This window comes from Varanus komodoensis, unplaced genomic scaffold (assembly GCF_004798865.1).
Source record: "Varanus komodoensis strain SLA01 unplaced genomic scaffold, ASM479886v1 scaffold43, whole genome shotgun sequence".
In the NCBI taxonomy this organism is placed as follows: Eukaryota; Metazoa; Chordata; class Lepidosauria; order Squamata; family Varanidae; genus Varanus; species Varanus komodoensis.
Genome location: NW_025335985.1, coordinates 8,065,142 through 8,071,626, shown reverse-complemented (window position 1 = coordinate 8,071,626; position 6,485 = coordinate 8,065,142). Strand labels below are relative to the sequence as shown.

General features: G+C 62.9%; 1 protein-coding gene across 1 annotated transcript in view; it reads right to left on the bottom strand.

The window, feature by feature from the left end:
* Positions 1-6,485, bottom strand: part of RUSC2 (RUN and SH3 domain containing 2) — a 33,694-nt gene extending 27,209 nt beyond the window's left edge. Inside the window, exon 1 of the mRNA XM_044444055.1 lies at positions 6,445-6,485. The gene's annotated coding sequence lies outside the window, so the exon portion shown is untranslated. The remainder of the gene's footprint in view (positions 1-6,444) is intronic.

The following is a 6,485-nucleotide window of genomic DNA, read 5'->3' as shown; positions in this document are numbered from 1 at the left end:
CATAAAACAGTCGATCTTATGAAACTAACAGCGCAAGAGTGCACTGGGGGCTTGTAATTTGTGGGGGGGCACCCAAGGCCAGATGCTGGTGGGGCAGTCAGTAGCAGATGGTCTCCTGGCCTCAGGGCTTTGGGCCTTCCTGGCTTTCAGAGCATTAGGTAAGGCCATGGAGCCCATGACCAGAGGGGGGGGGGCTTCAGGATGCAGCTGGCAGCCGTCGGAGAGGGCTGCTTCAACTTGGGGTCCTGCACTGAGCAGGGGGCGCGCCTGGTGGCCCTGCGACCCCTTCCAACTGCACTGTTCTGTGATTCTGCAGGATATGAATGGGGCTGCACTCCCTCTTAGGGACAGGGTCCGCAGCCTGGGAGTGCTCCTCGACCCGGAGCTGTCTTTGGAAGCTCTGGTGTTGGCGGTGGCAAGGAGCGCCTTCCTTCAGCTTCGGCTGATCCATCAGCTGCGTCCCTACCTGGAGGACGACTGCCTAGCGACAGTGACGCATGTATTGGTTACTTCCCGGTTGGATTTCTGTAACATGCTCTACATGGGGCTGCCCTTGAAGACGGTCCGGATACTTCAGATGGTGTAAAACAGAGCAGCCAGGTTGCTGACAGGGACTGGGTGTTATTCTCATATAACCCCAGTCCTCTACCAGCTTCACTGGCTTCCCATCGAAGTCCGGGCTCAATTCAAGGTGTTGGTAGTCACCTATAAAGCCCTTAACGGCTTGGGACCTGGATACCTAAAGGAACGCCTGCATCCATATTTGCCCTCCTGCCCCTTGACATCGGCAGCAGAGACCCTCCTCCGGGAGCGCTCCGGGAGAGACATCAGGAGGCAAAGTACCCGGAGGAGGGCCTTCTCTGCGGTGGCGCCCCACCTGTGGAACGCGCTCCCCAGAGAGGTCCGCTTGGCGCTGTTATTTGTTTTTCAGCGCCAGGCCAAGACCTTTTTATTCAAACAATATTTTAACAATGTTTAATATTTATAGGTTTTAATTGTGCAGCCAGGGTGTTTCTGGGTTTTAATTGTATTGTACTATATTTATTTCTGTGAGCCGTCCCAAGGCTATATAGCAAGGGGACGGCATACAAAAACTTTAAACAAACAAACAAATAAATAAATATGGAATGGGCTTCCATGGGAGGTGGGGGGGCATCAGTGAGGGCAAAGATTGGACACCCACGTGGTGGGCATTATATGAATGGAGCCGGCTTGTGCCGGGGTCAGACTAGATGGCTCAGGAGGCCCCTTCTGACTTGCTGTGTTTCTATTTATATCCCACCCAGGGTGGCTTGTGCAGCTCCATTTTCTCTACACAGCCCTGCCAGGTATGTCCGTCTGAGAGTCCACAGTCATCCCGCGAGCCTCACGGGTGACGGGACCGGATGCTGGACCTCCTGGGTCCTGCTCCAACGCTCTCGCCGCCAGAGCACACTGAACAGCTCTTCTGCGATACCCTGAGCCACCTTCCCCGGGCCTCGAAGTGGCAGGTGCCACCCGGGCAGAAAACGGGGGAAAGCTTCTCTCGTAGGAGGACTGGAAAATGCCGGCGGGCGATGCTGAGCGTGGGGGCCCAGCGGCTGGGTGGACAGAGGAGCGCTGGGCCAAGGAGCGCCCAGGGCCGGCACCCCCCAGCTGGGCACAGCCGTCCCTGCACCGCCATCCCCTGCGCAGCCGCTGCAGGTGCTCTGCCGGTTCCCCAGGCAGCCCGGCGTGCCCAGGCCTCGGCTGGCCTACCCTTCCGCTCCTTCGTCCCCTTCGGGAGCTGCACGGGGCGGGGCGGGGCGGGGGGGGGGCTCCTCGCCCTGAACTGCAGCGCAGCCCCGGTGTCGCCGTCGCTGCTCAGCCCTGCGCACGCAGGCACGGCCGCATCGCCACAGATGTCTGTACTGCGGTGACTGCGGGAGGGAGGCTGAGCGGCTCCCGTGCCTGGCAGGCCCTCTTTCATTCTGCGCGTTCCGGAGGGCGGCACACGCCCAGCGTCGCCGGCCGACCATGTGGGATGCCCGAGAGGCCTTCAGGGCCTCCTGCTTGCAGTCCCGGCCTTGAAGGAACCCTCCTTTGCAGAGGATGCTCCTTCCGGCGCTCCGGACCCCCGCCCAGGCCCTGCCGCGGTTCCCGGGGGAATAGCCGAGGGAGGGAGGGAGGGGATTGCAGGCTGGCTGGCAGGAGCAGCTGGGTGTTCCCATGCATGTGCCGCTTTTAGGACTGGCTGATTCTGTTTCTATACTATCCAATATCCAACGGTCTTTGGGTTACTGGGTTCACAACATTGTTAGACACATTATAAAAGTTTGAGCCTACAATATAAAATAAAAACAAACTAAAATAAAATTGAGCAGCAATACAAAGATGTAAAATACAGGCACAGATTTAGAACAACAGAAACCAAGAGAGGCCTGGGCAGAGGAGGCGGCCCAGGCCAGGCCAGGGCAGGGCGCAGTCGGCACCCGGGGGCTGCCGCGTGCCGCTCCGCATGCCCGAATCCGCCCGTGCTGCCGCTGGCAGAAGCACGTGTGCCGCTGTGGGGCGAGCGGTGCTGAACTTGGCCGCCACCCCAGTCCTGCCTGGACGGGCGCCCAGGTGTGCATGGCAAGGGGCAGCGAGGTGCCGTCTGAAGCGGCCCCGGGGCAGCCAGGCCCCTGCACGTCACTGGGCCCTGGCCAGGAAGGGGGCTCGCATGGGGGCCACACCTGCTGCTCTTCCCGCTTGGGGGTCTGCAGGGCCCCTGCTTGGAAGCAGCGGGGCCTGGCTGCTAAGGAAGAGGCCGGTGTGGGTGCGAAAGCCCCCGTGAGAGGCCTGTCGCAGCCACCATGTGGAGGACAGGGAGCTGCGGGGGGGGGGGCGTGTGCTGGACCCACCAGCTCAGCCGCGGCGGCACCGCGCGCACTGCCCTCGGCACATGCCCCCACCAGGCGAGCGCCGGCTTTGGGCTCCCACGCATCTTGCAGTTGCCCTGCCTCCCGGCCCAGATGTTGCCACGGGCAGGGAGAGGCAGGGCCCCGGAGCCAACCGGAGCCAGACTCGGCCGGCGCAAAGCCCCCAGCCTGGATCCCGCCACGGCCAGCACACCGCCTGCCCCTCCCCACGGCGCCTCGGTGATGCCAGGGAAAGCAAAGGCCTCCCACGACATGCCCAGCACTGGGCCCAAACATGCACAACTCCTGACTCGAAATGTTATTCTATTAAGTGGCATGTAAGTATTACTAATATCCACCCACCCACCCACCCTTTTTTCCTGTCACAACAAACCAAGTTTTAAAGAAAACTCAAGACCCGCTTGCAACTCTCTTCAGTCCTCGGAGGCACATTTCCGGAGATCCCCCCGCCCTCGGGCGCACGAAGCAAGCCCTGCTCTCCTCCTGCAGCTTCCCCTGCCCATCCATGTCTACATCGGGTCTTAGAACAGCACCCCTGCTGCCTGCGGCCCATGCTCGGCACCAGTGGTTGAGCCCCGCAGCCGGCCAGGTGCCTGGCTCCCGGCTGCTTGGAAGCCTCGCCCTCCCTGAAGCCACCGCAGCATCTCGCTCAAAGGCCGGCTCGGCGGGGCAGCTTCTGTGACAGGCGGGTGGGCAGCCTGGGATTTTGCCGGCTCCCTGCCAGAAGTCTGCTGACCCCGAAGCGGCCGGCCCAGCTCCCGCCTCCCCTCGCTCACTCGCTCGGCAGCCAGCCCGGCAGGGGAGCCCATCTCCCGCTGACACAGAGGGCCGCCTGCTTTTGTGGCCAGCCAAGCAAACCTCGGCCGGGCCTCTGGCAGGCAAAGGGATCTGCCGCCGTGGGGTGGGGGTGGGGGGCTGAGACCCGTGGGGCAGGCACAGGCATTCGGAAGGTGGCTCCCAACCTGCAGGCCACAGCTAGCAGTGAGCCCGTGTCACGTGCCCCTGGGCGCCAGGGCACATGGTTCCCAGGGACTAGCTGCTAATTTAATTATATTTTATATCTTTGATTGATTTTTTGTAAGCCGTCCTGAGGCTTGGGCAAAGGACAGGTTAGAAATGGTTTAAATAAAATAAATACATAAAATTTCAGGCAAGTTGCCAGGTCAAAAAGTCAAGTCCTGTGACACGATCCAGGGGGACAATGCTGGCGAATTCCAGAGCCCCCCATCACCCTCCTGGCACCAGCTCCCCACTGCTCAGTCCGTGACTCTACGGTTTGTCTTTTCCTTTCTGCTTTTCAGGAGTAACGAAGATGGAGGCAGGGCGGCGATCTTACAGTCTAAATAAAGAGATGTTTTCATGCCGATCCTTGCTCACAGCTGCACTTTTGACGCGTGTGCCCCGCACGCGAGGCTGAAGGAAGTGGACACGGCGATCCCGCAGGCCGACTGTAGGCAGTCCAGCCTTGAGAGCATCATGACCCTGCCCTGTTCTTCAGGGTTCCCAGACAAGTTTCGGCCAGGTTCAACCCCGTGGGGGCAGGCTGGGCCGAAGGCCTGCGACTGGCTCAGAGTCCCCCGGCTGGCTCTGTGCTGAGCGGGGACTCGAACCCGGACCGCCTGCGTCCCCGTCCCGTGCTGTTAACCACTTCACGTGCTGGCTGGCTAAGAGGACACATGCGGGGGGACATGTCTAAGCCTCAGCAGAAATGCCAGGCTGGGGAACCTGCGAGTGGCCCAGGCGAAGGCATCCCGGTGCCTCCAACCCCTGCGCCAGACTCTCACGCTCCACTCGGGAAGAAAGAAAGGGGACCCGCTCTCCTGCCCCTCATCTCCTCCGGGAGGTTGCACAGCCTCCTGGCTCGCAGTCTTTCAAAGGGCCACTCTGCATTGCGCGACCCTCGTTGAAGGGTTTTCAGCCAAGACCTGCTCGGCTTTCCATTTCTTGTTTCACGACCACAATATTCTAGTTCTTTTAGTGTGTGCTGTAATCCCTTCTCCTTAATGCTTCTGTTTGATCACCCCCTCAGTCCATGCAATGCATAGCGTCCTCCAATCAAACCTGCATTTCAGATGCCTCCACCTTTTTTAGGGGGCTCCACGGCCCCAATTCCATGCCATGCACTAGAACGAAAGCTGCACAGCAGCCCCACGCTGTGCTTCTTTGCGAGGCGGGGGGCACCTGGGGGCTGGGGCTCCTCATGTGCCTCCTCTGCGTCCGCTCCAATCTGACCCCCTGAACCGCTCTCCCTCGGCAGCTTGCGGGGCCTCGCCAGGACTTCCTCCCGAGCAGGACGACCAGAGTGGCCTTTCGAGAAAGCGGCGAGGCACGGCACAAACACTCTGTGAAAGGCAGTTGCCCACCTGGAATGTCCCACTGCATGCTGGACTATGTAGTCTGCAAAGGGCCGCCCAGCGCTGAACCCCGGCGCTCGCTCGGCAGCCTACCTGACCCCCTCGGCCTGACCGCCCCTTCTGAGGGCAAAGGCCCTCCCCGTGTTCAAATTTGCCCTCTCAAGCCGTCTTCCCAGCACCGGCTCAGAGACATCCACAAAGCGTGCGTCGGCTTAGCCGGAGATGCCGCTGGCCCCAGAGCACACGCCCAGCCCAGCCCCGGGGCAGAGCAGCTTCCCACGCCTCCCTCACGGGGCTGGTCCGCCCGAGAGCGGCAGGGTGCGCCCCGGCCAGGGCCAGCACACCCGCCACCTGCCTTTGCTCGCTCCCTTTATCCCCCCACCCACACGCACACCGGCAGGAGCAAAGCTCAGATCGTGTGGCTTCAGGAAGGCTCTGGCCTATCCTGCGGTTCACCAGCAGACTGAGAAGCTGCCTCGCAGCAGCCCGGTGAGGGGCAGGCACTCTGCCCCCGCTCAGAAGCCCTTCCTATGCCTGCCTGGCGTGTGCATGCACTAAGAGAGCCCAACGGCCAAGCGGAGGACGCGCGGCCTGACTCGCTTCCTCCAGCTCGTCTGAGGAGCAGCGGAACGTGCTCGGCGAATCAGTCCGGCCCCGTTTGCTGGCGAGGCCGATGGAAGCAAGCACGGGCCAAGGCGCCCGCCCCTCCCGTGGACGCTCAAGACGCGCCAGCCACCCGGCTGCTGGCTCCCACGTCTGATAGACTTCCTCGGAACGAAGAGGCTCCACCAGGAACTGCGCACAACAGCGACATGGGCATTTGCGCTGCGCTACGCTGCTTGCCCGCGCCACATCCCTGCCGTGCTCTCGGCGCCCCCCGCCCGCGCCGGGCAACCGAGCTCCGCGCCGAAACGCCCCGAGGCGCCGCTGCCGGGCCAAGGGCAACGGGCACACGCAACCCCCCGCGCCGCAGGCGCTGCGCCCTCGCTTTGCGCAGGGCGAGCGCCACGGGCCTCTTTGCCCTCCCGCGGCGCCGGGGCTCTGCCGCCCCCCTCGCCGCACACGCCCGCGAAGGGCCCGGCCCTGGCGCCGCGGCTGCCGGGCCGGGCGCTCCCCACCAAGACCGGGCGGAGAGGCCCGGATCCGCCCCGCGCGGAGCAGCCCCCGCCCCGCCCCGCCCCGCCCCGGCGCAGCCCCCCTCCGCCACTCACCCGGCTGTCGGCCCCTGGCACGGAGGGCCGCGGCGCCGGAG